General features: G+C 42.0%; 1 long non-coding RNA gene across 2 annotated transcripts; it reads right to left on the bottom strand.

Annotated features, from left to right (window-relative positions):
* LOC139538350 (uncharacterized) lies at positions 1 to 17,728 on the bottom strand. Of its 2 annotated transcripts, XR_011667715.1 has the most exons (4): positions 17,149 to 17,326; positions 16,483 to 16,686; positions 217 to 343; positions 1 to 100 (listed from the first exon to the last, which is right to left on the bottom strand). It is a non-coding gene; the product is annotated as an uncharacterized lncRNA (long non-coding RNA). The 2 variants fall into 2 exon arrangements; XR_011667714.1 differs by lacking the exon at positions 16,483 to 16,686 and having other exon boundaries at positions 217 to 291; positions 17,149 to 17,728.
* Positions 17,729 to 24,622: the final 6,894 nt, after the last annotated feature.

The raw sequence follows: 24,622 nt of genomic DNA, 5'->3' as shown, positions 1-24,622 counted from the left end.
TTGTCTAGTAAAATTTTAATGCCGAGTGCCAGGTCTCTCTCCATTTAGAGACATCAGTATCAAGCCCGTCTGTCTCCATGTGCTGGCTCCATACATGTTTCTGTGAATGCATACACACACAGTCACTGTTCTATTACCAAAGGCAGTTAGGATAGGTCATATCTGATACACAAACAGGTACTATGTTGAAATTTGAACAGGTCAGACTAAACCTACCTAATTCTGTTGTCATCGACGACCATTGGTGAGCAGGCAAGAGGTGAGGCTGGAGGTGAGGTCTTTGTCAGAGCCCTATTGATGGGAATAGCAGCATAGATCAGCTCCTGGCCCCCCATCAAAGATACTGGTTGGTCACACACACACACACACACACACAGCACTGATTACATTATCAATGGTGGTTATGATCAGCCTGGTGAAACCAACCTGATCTCTGTGTTCACCTTTCTATTTCACTTCAAATATCATAAAATGTGACGTGAAATAGAATGATGAACACAGGGATCAGGTTCTTCCAGGCTAGATTATGACCTGGCCATTACAGTGCCTTCAGAAAGTATTCACACCCCTTGACTTTTTCCACATTGTTGTGTTACAGCCTGAATTTAACATGTATTAGATTTATATTTTGTGTCACTGGACTACACACAATACCTCATAATGTCAAAGTGGAATTATGTTGAGACATTTTAACAAATTAATAAAAAAATGAAAAGCTGAAATGTCCCGAGTCAATAAGTATTCAACCCCTTTGTTATGGAAACGCCTAAATAAGTTCAGGAGTAAAAATGTGCTTAACAAGTCACATAATAAGTTGTATGGACTCACTCTGTGTGCAATAATAGTGTTTAAAATGATTGTTGAATGACTATCTCTATCTATCTCTTTACCCCACACATACAATAATCTGTAATGTCCGTCAGTCGAGCAGTGAATTTCCAACACAGATTCAACCACAAAGACCAGGGAGGTTTTCCAATGACTCGCAAAGAAAGGCACCTATTGGTAGATGGGTAAAAATTTAAAATGCAGACATTGAATATCCCTTTGAGCATGGTGAAGTTATTAATTACACTTTGGATGGTGTATCAGTTAGTACAAAGATACAGACATCCTTCCTAACTAAGTCGCTGGAGAGAACGGAAACTGCTCAGGGATTTCACCATGAGGCCAATAGTGACTTTAAAACAGTTACTGAGGATGGATCAACAACATTGTAGTTACACCACAATACTAACCTAACTGACAAAGTGAAAAAAAGGAAGCCTGTGCGGAATAAAATTATTACAAAACATGCGTCCTGTTTGAAATAAGGCACTAAAGTAAAACTGAAAAATAAATTAACTTTATGTCCTGAATACAAAGCGTTATGTTTGGGGCAAATCGAACACACCACATCACTGAGTACCACTCTTCATATTTCCAAGCATAGTGGAGGCTGCATCATGTTTTGGGTATGCTTGTCATTGGAAAGGACTAGGGATTTTTAGGGGATAAAAAGAAACAGAATAGAGCTAAGCACAGGCAAAATCCTAGAGGAAAACCTGGTTCAGTCTGCTTTCCAACAGACACTGGGAGACAAATTCACCTTTCAGCAGGACAATAATCTAGAACACAAGGCCAAATAGAGATAAGGTGCAGCCTGCCAGCTTAGTGGAGACTGCCACTAGCACAGTCAGTGTAGTCAGCTCAGCTATCACCATTGAGACCGTGTCTGTGCCTCAATGTAGGTTGGGTAAAACTAAATATGGCGGTGTTCGCTTTAGTAATCTCACTGGAATAAAGACCTCCTCCATTCCTGTCATTATTGAAAGAGATTGTGATACCTCACATCTCAAAATAGGGCTACTTAATGTTAGATCCCTCACTTCCAAGGCAGTTATAGTCAATGAACTAATCACTGATCATAAACTTGATGTGATTGGCCTGACTATCATGGCTTAAGCCTGATGAATTTACTGTGTTAAATGAGGCCTTTCCTCCTGGTTACACTAGTGACCATATCCCTTGCGCAACCCGCAAAGGCGGAGGTGTTGCTAACATTTACGATACCAAATTTCAATTTACAATTATTATGTTTTTACTGCGTTTGTCTTTTGAGCTTCTAGTCATGAAATCTATGCAGCCTACTCAATCACTTTTTATAGCTACTGTTTACAGGCCTCCTGGGTCGCATACAGCGTTCCTCACTGAGTTCCCTGAATTCCTATTGGACCTTGTAGTCATGGCAGATAATATTCACATTTTTGGTGACTTTAATATTCACATGGAAAAGTCCACAGACCTCCTCCAAAAAGCTTTCGGAGCCATCATCGACTCAGTGGGTGTTCTGGACCTGTTAGTTGTTTAGCAACCCCTAGTGGCAGTTTAAGTTCAGCAGTCTAGAATTTACCTGTTTGTGTCATGTGACAGGAAGCAGTTTCAGAAGTAAAGCAATGTATAAGATGTGAGTAGTTACAATCCATCTTTATAAACTTTGTATGATGCAATGTCTGTACGTACATTTGTTTATTAACACAAGATAAATGTTTGTCACAATTTTCATGTTTCTGTAAAAGATTAATAATTGAGTTAGCTGTTCGCTACTTTGCATTAGCTTCAATGCTATTTCTCCATAGGGATATCTAGCTGAGTAATATCAAGCATACAGTTGCATTCTAGTAACTTTATTTTATATTTGGCTTCAGATTGAGTACTCTTATTCCTTATTTCATTCATTTAGTGCAGTTATTGTGGAAGACATTATGCGCTCTACACTACTGTAACTGAAAACATGTACTTTTGTGTTTGTTGCAGTTTCCCAATGTGATTCAAGTAAACTTCCAAAACGGCATCCTGCTTCCCACAGAGTTATTTGAATGAGTGTTTAGCTAACTGGATAGCTGGATAAGGGCTACTGTACATTTAGCAAGTCCCGTATAGTGGGTTTTGTCCAACATGTCTCCAGACCTACTCTGGACCTAGTTTTGTCCCGTGGTATAAATATTGTGGATCTAAATGTTTTTCCTCATAATCCTGGAATATCGGACCACCATTTTATTACGTTTGCAATCACAACAAATAATCTGCTCAGACCCCAACCAAGGATCCTCAAAAGCCGTGCTATAAATTCTCAGACAACCCAAAGATTCCTAGATGCCCTTCCAGACTCCCTCCACCTACCCAAGGACGTCAGAGTAAAACAATCGGTTAACCACCTAACTGAGGAACTACATTTAACCTTGCGTAATACTCTAGATGCAGTCGCACCCCTAAAAACATGTGTCATAAGAAACTAGCTCCCTGGTATACAGAAAAACCCAGAGCCCTGAAGCAAGCTTCCAGAAAATTGGAACGGAAATGGCGCTACACCAAATTGGAAGTCTTCCGACTAGCTTGGAAAGACAGTACCGTGCAGTATCGAAGAGCCCTCACTGCTGTTTGATCATCCTATTTTCCAACTTAATTGAGGGAAATAAGAACAATCCTACATTTATTTTTGATACTGTCACAAAGCTAACTAAAAAGCAGCATTCCCCAAGAGAGGATGGCTTTCACTTCAGCAGTGATAAATTCGTGAACTTCTTTGACGAAAAGATCATGATCATTAGAAAGCTGCGTATTTCTCCAAAGCTCAGTTGTCCTGAGTCTGCACAACACTGCCAGGACCTAGGAACAAGGGAGACACTCACGTTTTTTAATACTATATCTCTTGACACATTGATGAAAATTGTCTTGGCCTCTAAACCTTTAAGCTGCATACTGGACATTATTCCAACTAACCTACTGAAAGAGCTGCTTCTTATGCTTGGCCCTCCTATGTTGAACATAATAAACGGCTCCCTATCTACCGGATGTGTACCAAACTCAGTGAAAGTGGCAGTAATAAAGCCTCTCTTGAAAAGGCCAAACATCGACCTGCTAGAATCTTGACTAGAACCAATTTTTAAAATAATATTACTCCAGTGCTAACCTCTTTACACTGGCTTCCTGTTAAGGCTAGGGATCAATCGAAGGTTTTACTGTCAACCTACAAAGCATTACATGGGCTTGCTCCTATCTATCTTTTCGATTTGGTCCTGCCGTACATACCTACACGTACGCTACGGTCACAAGATGCAGGCCTCCTTATTGTCGCTAGAATTTCTAAGCAAACAGCTGGAGGCAGGGCTTTCTCCTATGGAGCTCCATTTTTATGGAGACGCAGACTCGGTCTCGACCTTTAAGTCTTTATTGAAGACTCATCTCTTCAGTAGGTCCTATGATTGACTGTAGTCTGGCCCAGGGGTGTGAAGGTGAACGGAAAGGCACTGGAGCGATGAACAACCCTTGCTGTCTCTGCCTGGCCGGTTCCCCTCTCTCCACTGGGATTCTGTCTCAAATCACTGGATTACTGGTGCTCTTCCATGGTGTCCCAAGGAGGGGAGCGTCACTTGAGTGGGTTGAGTCACTGACGTGATCTTCCTGGTTGGCGCCCGCCTCGGGTTCGTGCCGTGGGGGAGATCTTCGTGGGCTATACTCGGCCTTGTCTCAGGGTAGTAAGTTGGTGGTTGAAGATAGCTGTGCTGGTTGGTGGTGTGGATAGCTGTGCTGGTTGGCTGTGCTTTGGCAAAGTGCGTGGGGTTATATCCTGCCCGGTTGGCCCTGTCTGGGGGTATAGTCGGACGTGGCCACAGTCTCGCTGCAATTGTTTATGTGTCGGGGGGCTAGGGTCAGTCTGTTATATCTGGAGTATTTCTCCTGTCTTATCCGATGTCCTGTGTGAATTTAAGTATGCTCCCTCCAATTCTCTCTCTCTCTTTCTCTTCTCTCGGAGGACCTGACCCTAGGACCATGTCTCAGGACTACCTGGCCTGATGACTCCTTGCTGTCCCCAGTCCACCAGGTCGTGCTGCTGCTCCAGTTTCAACTGTTCTGCCTGCGGCTATGGAATCATGACCTGTTCACCGGACGTGCTACCGTGTCCCGGACCTGTTGTTTTTGACTCTCTCTCACTACCACACCTGCTGTCTCTAACTCTGAATGCTTGGCTATGAAACGCCAACTGACATTTACTCCTGAGATACAGACCTGTTGCACCCTCTACAACCACTGTGATTATTATTATTTGACCCTGCTGGCCATCTATGAACGTTTGAAAATCTTGGCCATGTACTGTTATAATCTCCACCCGGCACAGCCAGAAGAGGACTGGCCACACCTCAGAGCCTGGTTCATCTCTAGGTTTCTTCCTAGGTTCCTGCCTTTCTAGGGAGTTTTTCCTAGCCACCGTGCTTCTGCATTGCTTGCTGTTTGGGGTTTTAGGCTGGGTTTCTGTACAGCACTTTGTGACATTGGCTGATGTAAAATGATCTTAATAATACATTTGATTGACTGATTGAAATATACACAGGATTTTCTTACGAAGACGAAATTGAATGAGACTGAGTAGCCTAGTTACAGTTTTGACTTAAATATACTTCAAAATGTATGGAAATACTGGCTGTTTAGCAATTATCAATAACCAACTTGACTGAGCTTAAACTTTTTTTTTTTAAAGGGACATTTAAAAAATGTATTTAACTATTGTACAATCCAGGTGTGTAAAGCTCTTAGAGACTTACCCAGAAAGACACACAGATTTTGTTGATGTCAAAGGTGAATCTAACATGTATTGACTCAGGTGTGTGAATACTTACAGTACCAATCAAAAGTTTGGAAAAACTATTCATTCCTATTCAACTATTAATTTTTACTATTTTCTACATTGTAGAATAATAGTGAAGTCATTAAAACTATGAAATAACACATGGAATCATGTATTAACCAAAAGTGTTAAACAAATCAAAATATATTTTATATTTGAGATTCTTCAAAGTAGCTACCCTTTGACTTGATGACAGCTTTGCACACGCTTGGCATTCTCTCAACCAGCTTCATAAGGTAGTCACCTGGAATGCATTTAACATGTGTGTCTTGTTAAAAGTTCATTTGTGGAATTTCTTTCCTTCTTAATGTGTTTGAGCCAATCAGTTGTGTTGTGACAAGGTAGGGGAATGTTGTATTTCATTAGGATCCCCATTAGCTGTTGCAAAAGCGGCATCTACTCTTCCTGGGTTCCACACAAAACATGAAACATAATATCAATAGACAAAAACAACTCAAGGACAGAACTACATTAAAAAAAATGTAAAGGCACATGTAGCATACATATCAATGCATACACAAACTATCTAGGTCAAATAGGGGAGAGGTGTTGTGCCGTGAGGTGTTGCTTGATCTGTTTTTTGAAACCAGGTTTGATTTTTATTTGAGCAATATGAGATGGAAGGAAGTTCATGCAATAAGGGCTCTATATAATACCGTACGCTTTCTTGAATTCGTTCTGGATTTGGGGATTGTGAAAAGACCCCTGGTGGCATGTCTGGTGGGATAAGTGTGTGTGTCAGAGCTGTGTGGAAGTTGACAAAGCAAACAATTTGGGATTTAACACAATGTTTCTTATAAAAAGAAGAAGTGATGGAGTCAGTCTCTCCTCAACTCTTAGCCAAGAGAGACTGGCATGCATAGTATTTATATCAGCCCTCTGATCACTATAGATCAAGATGTGCAGCTCTGTTCTGGGCCAGCTGCAGCTTAACTATGTCTTTCCTTGCAGCACTGGACCACACGACTGGACAATAATTATGATTAGACAAAACTGGAGCCTGCAGAACTTGCTTTTTGGAGTGTGGTGTCAAAAAAGCAGAGCATCTCTTCATTACGGCCAGACCTCTCCCCATCTTTACAACCATTTAATCTATACGTTTTGACCATGACAGTTTACAATCTAAGGTAACACCAAGTCATTTAGTCTTCTCAATTTGTTCAACAGCCACACCATTCATTACCAGATGATTCAGCTGAGGTCTAGAACTTAGGGAATGATTTGTACCAAATACAATGCTCTTAGTTTAAGAGATGTTCAGGACCAGTTTATTACTGGCCACCCATTCCAAAACATTCTTTGTTAAAAGTTTCAGTGACTTCATTAGCTGTGGTTGCTGATGTGTATATGGTTGAATCATCAGCATACAGGACGCACATGCTTTGTTTAATGCCAGTGGCAGGTCATTGGTAAAAACAGAAAAGAGTAGAGGGTCTAGAGAGCTGCCCTGCGGTACACCACACTTTACATGTTTGACAGAGAAGTTTCCCTTAAAGAAAACCCTTTGAGTTCTATTAGATAGATAGCTCTGAATCCACGATATCGCAGAGATTGAAAAGCCATAACACATACGTTTTTTTCAACAACAGGTTATGGTCAATGATGTCAAAGGCTGCACTGAAATCTAACAGTACAGCTCCCACAATCTTCTTATTATCAATTTATTTTAACCAATCATCAGTCATTTGTGTCAGTGCAGTACATGTTGAGTGCCCTTCTCTATAAGCATGCTGAAAGTCTGTTAAATTTGTTTACAGAGAAATAGCATTGTATTTGGAATACAGAAGATAGCCCTATTTAGTAAAAGACCAAGTCCATATTATGGCAACAGCAGCTCAAATAAGCAAAGAGAAACGACAGTCCATCATTACTTTAAGACATGAAGGTCAGTCAATCCGGAACATTTGAAGAACATTGAAAGTTTCTACAAGTGCAGTCGCAAAAACCATCAAGCGCTATGATGAAACTGGCTCTCATGAGGACCGCCACAGGAATGTAAGACCCAGAGTTACCTCTGCTGCAGAGAATAAGTTCATAAGAGTTACCAGCCTCAGAAATTGCAGCCCAAATAAATGCTTCACAGAGTTCAAGTAACAGACACATCTCAACATCAACTGTTCAGAGGAGACTGTGTGAATCAGGCCTTCATGGTCGAATTCCTGCAAAGAAACCACAACTAAAGGACACCAATAATAAGAAGAGACTTGCTTGAGCCAAGAAACACGAGCAATGGACATTAGACCCGTGGAAATGTGTTCTTTGGTCTGATTTTTGGTTCCAACCGTCGTGGTGTGGGTGAACGGAGGATTTCCGCATGTGTGGTTCCCACCGTGAAGCATGGAGGAGGAGGTGTGATGGTGTGGGGGTGCTTTTCTGATGACACTGTCTGTGATTTATTTAGAATTCAAGGCACACTTAACCAGCATGGCTACCACAGCATTCTGCAGCGATACGCCATCCCATCTGGTTTGGGCTTAGTCCCACTATCATTTGTTTTTCAACAAGACAATGACCCAACCCACCTCCAGGCTGTGTAAGAGCTATTTGACCTAGGAGAGTGATGGAGTGCTGCATCAGGTGACCTGGCCTTCACAATCACCTGACCTCAACCCAATTGAGATGGTTTGGGATGAGTTGGAACCAGAGTGAAGGAAAAGCAGCCAACAACTGCTCAGCATATGTCCTTCAAGACTGTTGGAAAAGCATTCCAGGTGATGCTGGTTGAGAGAATTTTTAAAATGAATTACATTTCACCTTTATTTAACCAGGTAGGCCAGTTGAGAACAAGTTCTCATTTAAACTGAACTCTGTCTGAGAAGTAGTTAGTGAACTAGGCGAGGCAGTCATTAGAGAAACCAAGCTGTTGAGTCTGCCGATAAGAATACGGTGATTGACAGAGTCGAAAGCCTTGGCCAGGTCGATGAAGACGGCTGCACAGTAGTCTTTTATCGATGGCGGTTATGATATCATTTAGGAGCTGGAGCGTGGCTGAAGTGCACCCGTGACCAGCTCAGAAAACGGATTGCATAGCGGAGAAGTTACGAATGCCAAGAGATTGCAGGAATGTGTAGGAATGCCAAGAGAGTGCAAAGCTGTCATCAAGGCAAAGGGTGACTACTTTGAAGAATCTCAAATATAAAATATATTTTTATTTGTTTAACACTTTTTTGCCTACTACAGTCATGGCCAAAAGTTTTGAGAATGACACAAATATGAATTTTCACAAAGTTTGCTGCTTCAGTGTCTTTAGATATTTTTGTCAGATGTTACTATGGAATACTGAAGTATAATTACAAGCATTTTATAAGTGTCAAAGGCTTTTATTGACAATTACATGAAGTTGATGCAAAGTCAACATTTGCAGTGTTGATCCTTCTTTTTCAAGATCTCTGCAATCCCCCCTGACATGCTGTCAATTAACTTCTGGGCCACATCCTGACTGATGGCAGCCCATCCTTGCATAATCAATGCTTGGAGTTTGTCAGAATTTGTGGGTTTTTGTTTGTCTACCCGCTTCTTGAGGATTGACCACAAGTTCTCAATGGGATTAAGGTCTGGGGAGTTTCCTGGCCATGGACCCAAAATATCAATGTTTTGTTCCCCGAGCCACTTTAGTCATCTCTTTTGCCTTATGGCAAGGTGCTCCATCATGCTGGAAAAGGCACTGTTCATCACCAAACTGTTCCTGGAAGGTTGGGAGAAGTTGCGCTCGGAGGATGTGTTGGTACCATTCTTTATTCATGGCTGCGTTCTTAGGCAAAATTGTGAGTGAGCCCACTCCATTGGTTGAGAAGCAACCCTAAACATGAATGGTCTCAGGAAGCTTTCCTGTTGGCATGACACAGGATTGATGGTAGCGCTCACCTTGTCTTCTCCAGACAAGCTTTATTCCGGATGCCCCAAACAATTGGAAAGGGGATTCAGAGAAAATTACTTTACCCCAGTCCTCAGCAGTCCAATCCCTGTACCTTTTGCAGAATATCAGTCTGTCCCTGATGTTTTTCCTGGAGAGAAGTGGCTTCTTTGCTGCCCTTCTTGACACCAGGCCATCCTCCAAAAGTCTTTGCCTCACTGTGCGTGCAGATGCACTCACACCTACCTGCTGCCATTCCTGAGCAAGCTCTGTACTGGTGGTGCCGCGATCCCGCAGCTGAATCAACTTTAGGAGACGGTCCTGGCGCTTGCTGGACTTTCTTGGGCGCACTGAAGCCTTCTTCACAACAATTGAACCGCTCTCCTTGAAGTTCTTGATGATCCGATAAATGATTGATTTAGGTGCAATCTTACTGGCAGCAAAATCCTTGCCTGTGAAGCCCTTTTTGTGCAAAGCAATGATGAAGGCACGTGTTTCCTTGCAGATAACCATGGTTGACAGAGGAAGAACAATGATTCCAACCACCACCCTCCTTTTGAAGCTTGCAGTCTGTTATTCTAACTCAATCAGCATGACAGAGTGATCTCCAGCCCTGTCCTCGTCAACACTCACACCTGTGTTAACGAGAGAATCACTGACATGATGTCAGCTGGTCCTTTTGTGGCGGGGCTGAAATGCAGTGGAAATGTTTTTGGGGGATTCAGTTAAATTGCATAGCAAAGAGGGTCTTTGCAATTCATTGCAATTCATCTGATCACTCTTCATAACATTCTGGAGTATATGCAAATTGCCATCATACAAACTGAGGCAGCAGACTTTGTGAAAATATATATTTGTGTCATTCTCAACTTTTGGCCACGACTGTACATGATGTGTTATTTCATAGTGTTGATGTCTTCACTATTATTCTACAATGTAGAAAATAGTAAAAAGAAAAGAAAAACCCTTGAATGAGTACGTGTGTTCAAACTTGACTGGTACTGTATGTAAATGAGATATTCATTATGGGGTATTGTGTGCAAAACATTTATTGGCTTTGAATTTTTTATTCATTTTAAATTCAGGCTATAACACAAAAAAATAAAAAAATAAAAAATAAATATTTCACCAGGTAGGCCAGTTGAGAACAAGTTCACATTTACAACTGAGACCTGGCCAAGATAAAGCAAAGCAGTGCGACAAAAACAACACCGAGTTACACATGGAATAAACAAACGTACAGTCAATAACACAATAGAAAGTGTATATACAGTGTGTGGAATAAGTCAAGGCATCCATGAATACACGCCAATGTAAAGGTAGCAGCGTGGCAATTTGCCCAAAGTTGGTGTTGGTTTTGAACTGATGTACATTAGCTAGCTACCTATGTTTTGTGGAATGTAGGACTAGCATTTGGACATGAGCTAGCTAGCATTGGCTAGCTTCTGTGACAAGGTCAGCTGTTGTGTTCTGGCTCTATCTAGCTAGCTAGCAAATGACTTAAGTAATTTGTGTAAAAACTTTCCAGAACCAAATATAGCTAGCTACGTTTCTTTCCCTGTTCAGTAGCTAGCTAGCTTTTAGCTGACTGATGTTACCTAGCTACAGAGGCTAGCTGTTGGACTTTGAACAAGCAAGCTAACGTTAGTTAGCTAGCTAATCAAAATATCTGTTTGCATTTATTGATTAACATCAGCTTGAATACCACTATATAGCTAGCTATCTACATTAGCCTAGGTTTGTTCCATACACTTCTGATTGGCAGCCTTGTGCAAGCAGCTGTGTTGTTGCAGAGCAACGGAGTTGATCGACACGGTGTTAGAACTGAGCTTAGGCTAAAAAAGATGTTAGCATTGTCAGAAATGCTACAAAAAGGTAGCACATCATTGGTTGTTAATGGACAGAATACATTTAATCAAAACTATTGCCCCTACAAACTTATTCAGTCCGAAAGGTGGCAAGTCTAATGGTCACTTTATGGATGCTGTAGTCTCGTTCTTATCTGACGCCTAGATGTTGAGCTAGGTCGGGGCTAGAAATATATATTTTTTTTCCCCTAATGCTAACGACCCTGTTAAAAATCAAGTATGTGGTTCTCTGTAATGGCCGGACGGCTCACAAGAGGCAGGGAGTGCATTGTGTACCTCCAATCAAGATGATTTGAAAATTTTCATCGACATTGGTGTCATATTGGCTTAGATATTATGGTAGGGAGACTTTAATTTAACATTGAGCTTCAATTAAAGCAAATTATTGGTCAGCGCAACAATCTAAATTCAAGCCCTTTTTAAACCAACCACTTAGCTAACCAACATTAACACTTATTGCATTCCACTGGTGATTAAAGACGTGGAACACATTTCTTCACGCGTTAAATCACAAAACTACAGTGCCTTGCGAAAATATTCAGACCCCTTGGATTTCTTCACATTTTATTGTGTTACAAAGTGGGATTCAAATTGATTTGTAATTTTTTTGTCAACAATCTACACAAAATCATCTGTAATGTCAAAGTGGAAGAAAAATTCTAACACTTTTTAAAAGATTAATAAAAAAAGGATATTAACTAAAATATAGTCGTATTCAGCTCCCTGAGTTGAAACCTGTTAGAAACACTTTGGGCATTGAGTCTATGAGAGCTTTGCACACCAGGATTGTGCAATATTTGCCCATTTTACTCCTGAACTAATTTAGGCTTGCTAAACAAAAAAGGGGCGGAATACTTAGTTATTCATATTTTATTTATCTTTAAAAATATATATAATTTATCTTCCACTATGAGTGTGTGTGTGTGCATATTGTTGACAAAAAAAAGACAATTAAATCCATTTTAATCCCACTTTGTAACACAAACAAATGTGAAGAAATCCAAGTGGTCTGAATGCTTTTGCACTCTTGTATAAACTTTAATGAACACTCCATTTAAAAACACTCCATTAACCACATTACATAGAACATGCAGTGTAATGTGTCCCTAGATTGGTAGTCACTATAGTCTAGACTGACATCCTAACATAGTCTTAACATTACTCACACCACAAGGCTTCATTGTCTGTCACCGACTCGTGTTAGATAAACCCATGCAGGCACTGGTTATAACATACAGACCAGGGCCTGCGTTATCAAACCATCTCAGGGTAGGGGTGTTGATTTTGGATCAGTTATGCCTTGTCAGTCATAATGAATAAGATTATATGGACATGGGGGGGGGACTGATTCTAGATCAGCACTCCTACTTTGACACGCTTCGTCAATACCGGCCCAGATGTCCGCAGCACATAAGGGTCTATAACACAGCGGAGGGCTTGACTCAATCACAACATGTAAAACACTGCATCCAGCCTGTTTACCTACATTCCCCTGTAACGATGAGCCAAGTCTAATCTCTATCTGAGGGACGGCTGTCTGTCTGTTTCCCTCTGTGCATCACTGATGGTACATACCACACACTGAGAATGGCAAACGTTTTGTTTTATACATAAACAGATGGTGATTTAAAACGTGTGAATTAAGGAGTCCAAGTAAAGCCACTCTGTGCCTGGCATGCAGTGTACTGTACACAACAGCTGTAATGAGAGTTATACATAGTCCAGGGCCCATATCCACAAAGCATCTTTGAGTAAGAGTGCTGATCTAGTATCTGTTTAGCCTTTTAGATCATAATGAATAAGATTATATGGACAGATCCTAGATCAGCGCTCCTACTCAGATGCTTTGGAAAAGAGGTCTTCTGACCTCTATGGGACATCATGGCTAAATAAATAGTCCTTTCACCAACAATAAGAGCTTAAACATGACTTAATAGAGCTACAAATGAAGAGCCAGTTTTGTTGCTATTCTTAAAACTAGATTTTCAAGCAAATATTCTAAAATCTCCATAAAAACAATATGCACATTTTCCCACCAGAGGTGTGTTTACATCAAACTGACTTGTTGTGGACAAAAAGGCTGTGAGTGATGACGTAGTGCACACAAAAAATATGTTGTTGTTAAGTTCCCATGTACCGAATAAAAACACAAACGTCACTGATGAAAACTTCATAACTCAATGTTAAACCAATTTTCATATTTTTTAGGTGTTTTGAAAGCAGTAACCCCCTGAATGTACTCTGAACATTTCATGACTCTAGGACCAAGAACATTTATTCAAAATAGCATGTTCGTTATTAATGGTAGATTATGGCAGCTTTTTCCATTTCCTAAAAAGTTTATGATTTGGAGATGAGGTTTTCATCCAAAAGCGACGATAAGTTAAATAGGCTTCCATCGCAATTTCAACTCCACCAATGTTTTGTCACAAAAAAACTCTGTGATAAATAGCAATCTTACATGTGGTTTTGGTGCATGCTCTCTAGATAAGACAGGGGGTTATATGAGATATGGACAAGATCATTTTATTTGATAATTGGCAGCCAATTGATGGGCTACCTGTTGGAGACCCATGGGCTAAAGCCAGCAACAGGTCAGTGGAGCAGGCAGTGCGCTCGCGCTATAAGGAGACATCTGTTGGGCTGATAGACTTGATCTTCTCTCAATCAGTAGACCGACGTCGGTTCAATTATTTTAATTCCATTTTGTTAATTTCTTATTTCAGTGAGCTCAATGCGCAGTTTCTGTAGAGATAAATTAGATCAAGCCTGAACTGTGCGATGTAGTAGGGAGCTGTAGTGTTCAACAGTCCAATGTTCGACATATTTTAATTACCACGTTTTCTGCGCTAAACTAAGCGTTTATCCAAGGTCTCCCATTTTCCATTTATTGAAGTGGGAGATTACGTTGTAGTTTACTCTCGCGTGACTGCGTGGTCTACAATGGAATACAATTGCAGCCCACAGGTGGAAAATGGGAGGACACATTCAACATGTCGAATCGAAAGTATTGTTCCTAGAGATACAATTAAAAAATATATTTTTTATTTAACTAGGCAAACCAGTTAAAGACAAATTCTTATTTACAATGATGGCCTAACCCCGGGCAAACCCTCCCCTATGCCAGACAACCCTGGGCCAATTGTGGGCCGCCCTATGGGACTCCCGATCACGGCCGGTTGTGACAAAGCCTGGTAACGAACCAGGGTCTGTAGTGACACGTCTAGCATTGCAGTGCCTTTAGACCGCTGCGCCACTTGGGTATGCCTCTGTTGACTGGAAACGTTATTTTGGTGATACCGAATAGTTTAGATATGGTTGATCAAGGACACCAGGCTACAGAAGTTTCCTCAACGAATCATCTCTAAACAATTTTCTCGTTGCGGGACAGAGCAAAAATAATAGCTGCAGTCCGATTCTCTACGAGTGCACACTTTTGAGAGAAGGGGGAAGAATTGGAACACAACCAATATCATTCTTTCAGCAGGCAGATATAATCAGTCATATCTATTTATAAAGACATTTTTACGCCAGCAGTTTTCACAAAGTACTTTTAAGGTAGGAAAGGAACATGGTATCACCGAGAAGTCCATGGGATCGTTGGTGACCCCCTTCAGCACAGCCTTCAAAGGGTGCTTCATGAAGGGAGCCAGCATAAGCAGGATAACCAGGTTAATATCCCAGAGAGCGCTGGGTGTAAGTGATGTTCCACCACGCCGCCATACAGCAGGCCTAGTTGGTAGAACAGCAACGTTCCTACAAAACAGGGAGGTTCCACTTCAACTTAATCTGTGTCCACAGACGCAACTATACCCACACTAGCATGTGCCTTGCAAATGCTGTGTTTCAACATCTATGACAATGTGAGGGGGTCCAAGGCCTCCAAAATAGATTGGATACATTTCCCAACTTAAAATACATTCAAGAGCTGGAGGGCAACATTCATGTTACAAGGAGAGATCATTACGGATAATCAATAATATTACAGGGCTACAAATTATTATGCATGTTTTAGTAATACCAATATGTTAATTATCCTTAAAGGGCTGATGAGTTCATGCGTGTGTGTGACACTGAAGTGTGAACTGCCATGGACAGTTTGATGTACATGCATTCACAGGTATGTGGCTGTGTAACGGATGTGAAATGGCTAGCTAGTTAGCGGGTACGCGCTAGTAGCGTTTCAATCAGTTACGTCACTTGCTCTGAAACGTATTAGTAGTGTTACCCCTTGCTCTGCAAGGGCCGTGGCCTTTGTGGAGCGATGGGTAACGATGCTTCGTGGGCGACCGTTGTTGATGTGTGCAGAGGGTCCCTGGTTCGCGCCCGTGTCGGGGCGAGGGGACGGTCTAAAGTTATACTGTTACATTGGTGCCGTGACCCGGATCACTGGTTGCTGCGGAAAAGGAGGAGGTTGAAAGGGGGGTGAGTGTAACGGATGTGAAATGGCTAGCTAGTTAGCGGGTACGCGCTAGTAGCGTTTCAATCAGTTACGTCACTTGCTCTGAAACGTATTAGTAGTGTTACCCCTTGCTCTGCAAGGGCCGTGGAGCGATGGGTAACGATGCTTCGTGGGCGACCGTTGTCGATGTGTGCAGAGGGTCCCTGGTTCGCGCCCGTGTCGGGGCGAGGGGACGGTCTAAAGTTATACTGTTACAGCTGCAGAGTACAAACAACACCAATGACATCAGTCTTTGGGGGGTGTGATATGCACTGGCTGTAGCCATTCATCCAGTGTTGCCAATTTTGCTATATATGCTGCCGTGGGCCCCACCCCTGTCCCAAAGCACTCACAGACGGCCCAGTACTCACACAGCAGTCAGAGCAGGAGATGTTAACTCCTTTGAGTCCAGACTGCAAATGAATCGCGCATGCGGGAAGCCGCTGCTGGCTGATCCCGCCTTGGTTTACATAAAAAAATGTTTTTTAAACGAATTAGGGCCAGACTAGTTACCATAATTTTCTCACAATGCTATTGACAGTTTTTTCTATTGTCTCTTTTTGGTCCATTTAGATGGAATTGTGACATCTAAAAAAACAAGAATGACAGAAGTTAATATGCAGTTCTAAACATATTTAGGGTGTTTTTAACTCACTTTTTGTCTCTCCCACGACATTATTCCTACAGCGTCCATCACAATTACATGCACATGGCCAATTATGCAAATTAGGCGATGACGTCATTTAGCGACTTTTAGGACAGCCAATAGCTACTTTCCTTACTGAGGAGTTGGCAACACTGTATTCATCCTCTCATGACTTGATTTAAATTTTGGTCCTGATGAAGCTGGCTACAAAATCTAGAAGATAAGAGTCATTACAATCAGTCAATAAAGGTTTAGCTCCACCCCAGAGACAACCACATCCTGTCTATGGCATATGCAGCATTAAATTGACTGTGCGTCTACAAATAACTATGGGCTAATTTGCAGGATTAAAGGTGTATGTGGTGATAAAAGCATATTCTACTAAAGAGCATTGACATTGTTAGTCTTTGGTTGAACACAAACAAAACAGATTATAAACTAGAGTACAAACGACATGTCATCAAAAAGGATCACATACATATTTATTTATGTTCTTTATTCATTCTGCATAAGATGTTGTTCAATAACTTGTCCGGTTGACTCATTTCTATGTTTTTTTGTGCCAAAAAGCAACAATTCAGTCTACTTGGGCGTGCTGGCATGGATGAACTTGTAACTGCGTAGTAACAGCTAGCTAGCGTGTAATACTGCGACGATGTTTTGTAGCCCACTTACCTCTGGGTCCTGAGTTATCCTCTTTAGATCGTATGTTTTGCTTTTGCATGTTAGCGTTGATAACACTGGTGGTGTTTGTCTGAAAAGATTACAACCATCGTAGGTGAGCCCCCGGCTCGCCGTGTTGTTGTTGTTATTTCCACACATGTTGATGGTCGTCACTAGTTACCACAACCACAAAAACATAATTGGCTAACCCCCGCCAACTTCTACAATTTTTCTTAAAATAAGACTTTAAACCCAACCCTGACCTTAACCCTAACCACACTGCTAACCTTATGCCTAACCTTAAATTAAGACCAGAAAACTATTATTTGTATTAATACATTTTTACGATATACACTTTTGACTTCGTGGCTGTGGTAACTACTGACAACCCAAAAAGCAAGACGATGAAGCAGTATTCCTCCAGGTGGCGCTCCAACACTTATTTATTATCATTATTTTATACGACCATAGGCAGGCTTTATCAAACTGCATAGCGCACAAGGTTCAGTAAGAGAGCGTCAACGCTGCTCACACGGTGACCGAAATGCTTTCTCACAATATTAACAAACCTGTTGACCGTGCAAGGGGTAAGAAAATATCAGCAATTGTTCATTCATTTATGTAGCCTAAATCATTGGGCGCGTTCGAGCGGATCACTTTTGTCAAGTCTTCAAAGTGTGTTGCATTATGGTTATAAAAATCTTCCCACTTGCGACTAGGCTACTGCCGCGTTCAAGACAACTGGGAACTTGGAAATCTCTGACTTCCGACTTCACTGCGTTCAATACAACTGGCAACTCTGGAAAAAAAATAAGCTCAGACTGGGAAAATCGTTTTGAATGGTCATTCAACTCGGAATTCCAAGTCAGAAACGCGGGCATATTTCTAGAGCTCCGACTTTATGACCTGAAGATCACTGACGTCAGGATTTGACCAAGTTATTTTTCAGAGTTCCCAGTTCTCTTGAAAGCACAAAATATGTTAACTGCATGCAGTTTTTGATGAAGTCGCTCCCGTTGCTTCTCATAAACTGCACCATGCAGCCATCACCTGCATTAAGTACCCCAGTGTGAGTCTTTATAACCATAAAAACTAGCAGTAAAACCACCCAGAAAGGGTTCCAATCGTTTTTACACCATCCACTGTGCTGTAAATACTGGCCGTCAACTTCCCTCCTCATGGTGTGCCAGTTGGGGTTGGTGTGCTGTCCAACTGTTGCCTGTTGTATAGCCGCCTGCTGCTCCAACAACAATGCCATGCCAGCCAAGATGCCTGCATGCCCCAAAATTGTATTTTACCCCCTTTTTCTCCCCATTTTTTGGGGGGCCCACCACAAGGAGTCACTAGAGCGCAATGAGCCAAGTAAAGCCCTGCCGGTCAAACCCTCCCCTAACCCAGACGGTGCTGGGCCAATTGTGCGCCGTCCTATGGGACTCCCGGGCCACGGCCGGTTGTAGCACAAGTGCCCTTGTTTTTTAACAATGTCCAGTACAGACAGGGATGACAGGGAGGTTAGCGGTTGTTCTGCCTCAGGTTAAGGAGACATGCCACTAAACCTGCCCCAGAGACTGTTCCTTAGACACTGAAGATTTTCCTCTGTGGACTCTCGGGTCAGAAGGTTGTAGTCTTCGGCCGGGTACAGGTCCTCCACTCACTGCAACTGGTTGTGCACGGCTGGCTTCCTCCACTAGCATTCCACATACGTACGGCCGATATTGTGAACTGCCAAAATAGGCTGCATGGCTACACTTATGAGCTCCAAAGAGGCATTTTCATGTGGTAGAGAGAATCCCCTGGTCACCTATAAAGACCTGCCAAGAGGAAGGATATTAAGTGCCTCATGCCTTTCAATGCATGACTTTGAACACCTTGAAATGCATGCGTTGTAAGAAATGAGCTATATAAATAAAGTTTGATTTGATTGGTGACATTACAGCTATAGAATATTGAATAAACTGTCATTTTCACATGAGGACAAGTGCAGTGTTTTCATAAACTTTTAATTGATCATTTGGGATTTTATCACTTGACATATCAATCATATAGTGGGAAGGATCCTATAAATCAAGACAGTGTGAATTCATGTACCACTCTGGATAAATAAATACTGTGCCTCTGAAGATTTGTCTCTGGTCATGAAACTACAAAACAGGCTGGATGTCTAAACAAAGGCAATTCTGAATGTCAATAGAATATTTTAGATTCATTCTCATCAATGGCAACATTCTAGAACTGAGTTATCACTCATCGAAGTCTGGTATCTGGGATAAACTGGTTAATGATTATATAATGGATTAAGTGGCTCTATCCTTGTAGAATGTTGACAGCTGCATAGAACACATTGTACTGCTAAGACGCTCAAACTTAACAGCTACACCAGTGGCGGTCGGTGCCGATAAAAGATCAGGGAGGACGCGAAAATGTTTCATGAGCATGTCCTTATTTCTATTACAGCATATTGGATGACTGTCATTCATATTCCATTCACCCAGTTCAATGTAACATCGATAGGTTTAGTTAGGCCAGGGTGTGACTAGGGGGGGCATTCTAGTTTCTTTATTTCTATGTTTTCTATTTCTTTGTTTTTGGCAGAGTGTGGTTCCCAATCAGAGGCAGCTGTCTATCGTTGTCTCTGATTGGGAATCATACTTAGGCAGTCCTTTTTCCCTCTTTCATTTGTGGGTTCTTATTTTTGCATTGGTTCTTATTTTGCCCTGCAGAACGTCACGTTCGTATTTGTGTTGTTGTTGTTCATTAAAGAAATAAATAGAATGAACACGTACCACGCTGTGCTTTGGTCCACTTCTTCCCATGACGATCGTGACACCTTGTCCGAAAGAGAATTACACGGTTATCAAAATCTCACGCCAGGGTAAGCCTACACGAATCACAGACCATATATGAAGTAGTTCTAAAATATAAATATATGGTGAAAAAACTATTGGAACCATTACCTGGTTTTACCGCTATTATGACACATCCACTGTGCGAACTATTGTATGAGGCACTTTTTTGTCTACCAATCACATGAACCTGGCCAAAGACTTGACTGAAACAGGAACCAACTTTGCTGCATTTTAGCTACAGGGGACACAAATCAAAGTGATATTTGAGACCTGAATGAATTGTAGCCGACACATGTTATGTTTTCAGTTTGTGTATGGGATATGGGGGTAGCCTATAGAAACGTTTTATAAACAATAGCACCTGGTTTCTTCCCGCATCGCGCCAACAGAAACAAACATCTCTCTGGTAAAAAGAAGGGCGGGGCTGTATGCCTTATGTTTAACGAGTCGTGGTGTGATCATAACAACATACCGGAACAAGTCCTGTTGTTCACCTGACCTAGAATTCCTTACAATCAAATGCCGACCGCATTATCTACCAAGAGAATTCTCTTCGATTAGAATCACAGTCAAGCAGACACCTCGACGGCCCTGAAAGAACTTCATTGGACTCTATGTAAACTGGAAACCACATATCCTGAGGCTGCATTTATTGTAGCTGGGGATTTTAACAAGACTAATCTGAAAACAAGGCTCCCTAAATTTTATCAGCATATCGAATGCGCGACCCTGGCTGGCAAAATTCTGGATCATTGTTACTCTAACTTCTGCGACGCATACAAAGCCCTCCCTCGCCCTCCTATCGGCAAATCTGACCACGACTCCATTTTGCTGCTCCCAGCCTATAGACAGAAACTAAAACAGGAAACGCCCGTGCTCAGGTCTGTTCAACGCTGGTCCGACCAATCTGATTTCACGCTTCAAGATTGCCTCGATCACATGGATTGGGATATGTTCCGGATAGAGTCGGACAACAACATTGATGTATACGCTGATTCGGTGAGCGAGTTTATTAGCAAGTGCATCGGTGATGTTGTACCCACGGCGACTATTAAAACTTTCCCCAACCAGAAACCGTGGATTGATGGCAGCATTCGCGCAAAACTGAAAGCGCGAACCACTGCTTTTAATCAGGTCAAGGCGACCTGAAACATGACCGAATACAAACAGTGTAGCTATTCCCTCCGCAAGGCAATCAAACAAGCTAAGTATCAGTATAGAGACAAAGTAGAGTCGCAATTCAATGGCTCAGACACGAGAGGTATGTGGCAGGGTCTACAGTCAATCACGGACTACAAAAGAAAACCAGCCCCGTCGCGGACCCCGATGTCTAGCTCCCAGACAAACTAAACAACTTCTTTGCTCGCTTTGAGGACAGTACATTGCCACCGACACGGCACGCTACCAAAACCTGCGGGCTCTCCTTCACCGCAGCCAACGTGAGTAAAACATTTAAACGTGTTAACCCTTGCAAGGCTGCCGGCCCAAACGGCATCCCTAGCCGCGTCCTCAGAGCATGCGCAAACCAGCTGGCTGGTGTGTTTACGGACATATTCAATCAATCCCTATCACAGTCTGCTGTTCCCACATGCTTCAAAAGGGCCACCATTGTTCCTGTTCCCAAGAAAGCTAAGGTAACTGAGCTAAACGACTATCGCCCCGTAGCACTCACTTCCGTCATCATGAAGTGTTCTGAGAGACTAGTCAAGGACCATATCACCTCCACCCTACCTGACACCCTAGACCCACTCCAATTTGCTTACCGCCCCAATAGGTCCACAGACGACGCAATCGCAATCACTCTGCCCTAACCCATCTGGACAAGAGGAATACCTATGTGAGAATGCTGTTCATCGATTACAGCTCAGCATTTAACACCATAGTACCCTCCAAACTCGTCATTAAGCTCGAGACCCTGGGTCTCGACCACGCCCTGTGCAACTGGGTCCTGGACTTTCTGACGGGCCCCCCCCCCCAGGTGGTGAGGGTAGGAAACAACATCTCCACCCCGCTGATCCTCAACACTGGGGTCCCACAAGGGTGCGTTCTCAGCCCTCTCCTGTAATCCCTGTTCACCCATGACTGCGTGGCCATGCACGCTTCCAACTCAATCATCAAGTTTGCAGACGACACTACAGTGGTAGGCTTGATTACCAACAACGACGAGACGGCCTACAGGGAGGAGGTGAGGGCCCTCGGAGTGTGGTGTCAGGAAAATAACCTTACACTCAACGTCAGCAAAACAAAGGAGATGATCGTGCACTTCAGGAAACAGCAGAGGGAACCACCCCCCTATCCACATCGACGGGACAGTAGTGGGGATTTGATTTGGATCTCTTTTAGTTCCCATTTGGACTAATCTTCCAAGAGTCCTTAAACATTAAAATACAATTTATAATACAAACACATTTTCACATATAACACACTATTACAAACATACATAATATACTAACATAATCACCCAATAAATACTCAATCTAAAAAATATTGATTACTCATCTACTATAGTCCCACAACATTTCTATGTATTATATTTAAATCGTTTAAAATAATATTTAAATTTATATATTGAAATGTTTCTGGTTTGCTCTGTTAATTTATTCCATTTCTTTATTGCTCTAAATCGAAATGTTCTTTTGCCTATTTCTCTTTTCTGTCTGGATAACACATAGATGGTGGACAATCTATTCCTAGTATTTACACATCACGGACAAACTGAAATGGTCCACCCACACAGACAGCGTGGTGAAGAAGGCGCAACAGCGCCTCTTCAACCTCAGGAGGCTGAAGAAATTTGGCTTGTCACCAAAAACAGTCACAAACTTTTACAGATGCACAATCAAGAGCATCCTGTCGCGCTGTATAACCGCCTGGTACGGCAACTGCTCTGCCCACAACTGTAAGGCTCTCCAGAGGGTAGTGAGGTCTGCACAGCGCATCACCGGGGGCAAACTACCTGCCCTCCAGGACACCTACAGCACTCGATGTCACAGGAAGGCCAAAAAGATCATCAAGGACAACAACCACCCAAGCCACTGCCTGTTCACTCCGCTATCATCCAGAAGGTGAGGTCAGTACAGGTGCATCAAAGCTGGGACAGAGAGACTGAAAAACAGCTTCGATCTCAAGGCCATCAGACTGTTAAACAGCCATCACTAACATTGAGTGGCTGCTGCCAACATACTGACTCAAATCTCTAGCCACTTCAACAATTAAAAGTTGGATGTAATAAATGTATCACTAGCCACTTTAAACAATGCCACTTTATATAATGTTTACATACCCTACATTACTCATCTCATATATATATACTGTACTCTATACCATCTACTGCATCTTGCCTATGCCGTTCGGCCATCGCTCATCCATATATTTATATGTACATATTCTTATTCATTCCTTTACACTTGTGTGTATAAGGTAGTTGTTGCGAAATTGTTAGATTACTTGTTAGATATTACTGCACGGTCAGAACTAGAAGCACAAGCATTTCGCTACACTCGCATTAACATCTGCTAACCATGTGTATGTGACAAATAAAATGTTATTTGATTTGATCTATGTTGACACTGCCATGTTGATCTGATCTTTGCTGTTGGAGAACAGCTACAGTGCCTGACTTCCGGCTGTCATAGATGCATCTCCCCCGACTTCATACGCTGATTTAAACATACCCACATACATGAAAACAAGTTGTCTATTGTTGAATGACAACAAAGACTTTATTGAAGAATACCTACAGTTGACCAATCATTGACGAAGGGGCGCACACTTCGGCTCCGGAACTTCTGTTTGCCATGAGAAAAAATGTTGTGTGACAGAACAGCCGAAAAAACCCTTACCGAAGTCCAAAACGAACAAAAACGTCAAAAAAGGTCGTCATAATTTATGCACGAACTCTTCTGAAGTGTTTCTACTGGGAAGCATATGGTCATCGCTTGAACCTACCCATTATCTCTCCAAATGGTATTTTATGTTATTGTGATTTTTATTCGGATCCTCAATAGCTGAAGCAGCAGCTATTCATCCTGGGGTCCACACAAAACAAGACAAAATAAAGAACACTAATGGACCAGAACAGCAACACAAATTTAAACTAGGAACACTATGACTAAAGAACAATAGGCCTACGACTATTTTGGTCTAAATAAAAGGCTATAAATCCACACAAAAAAACATAGCATATCCTTATTTAGAAAGCACCAAACAACAGAAAACAACGTGGTGCATTTCTAGGGCAAAGGGTAATATTAATTTAATTCCTCAAGAGTAGGCAATAAAAACTCGTATTTCACCACATGCACAGATATCTGGGAAATTGTGATGGGGATTAGGCTACTACAGCCAGCTCTGTAACGGAAAACAGTCCGTCTACTGCGCACCTTCCTGGTTTCAGCAGGTCCAATGTACAGTATTTGAAGTTTAAATCTGATGAGCGATTAAATTGCAGCCAGCCAGGCAGTATTAACACTTGCCAACACGCTTTTCTATTTAACCCAGGCACCATACGAATTACATAAGAGTGTTATACAATTCACAGGACACATTTCCTACTATATTTTTTTTCTTCTTCATGTAATGTATTTTATTATCACTGGACCTGATTAAAGGAATAAGGACAAGGCAGGAAATAGGCTATA

Source organism: Salvelinus alpinus, chromosome 1 (assembly GCF_045679555.1).
Source record: "Salvelinus alpinus chromosome 1, SLU_Salpinus.1, whole genome shotgun sequence".
Classification (NCBI taxonomy): domain Eukaryota; kingdom Metazoa; phylum Chordata; class Actinopteri; order Salmoniformes; family Salmonidae; genus Salvelinus; species Salvelinus alpinus.
This window is presented reverse-complemented; position numbering and strand designations above follow the sequence as displayed.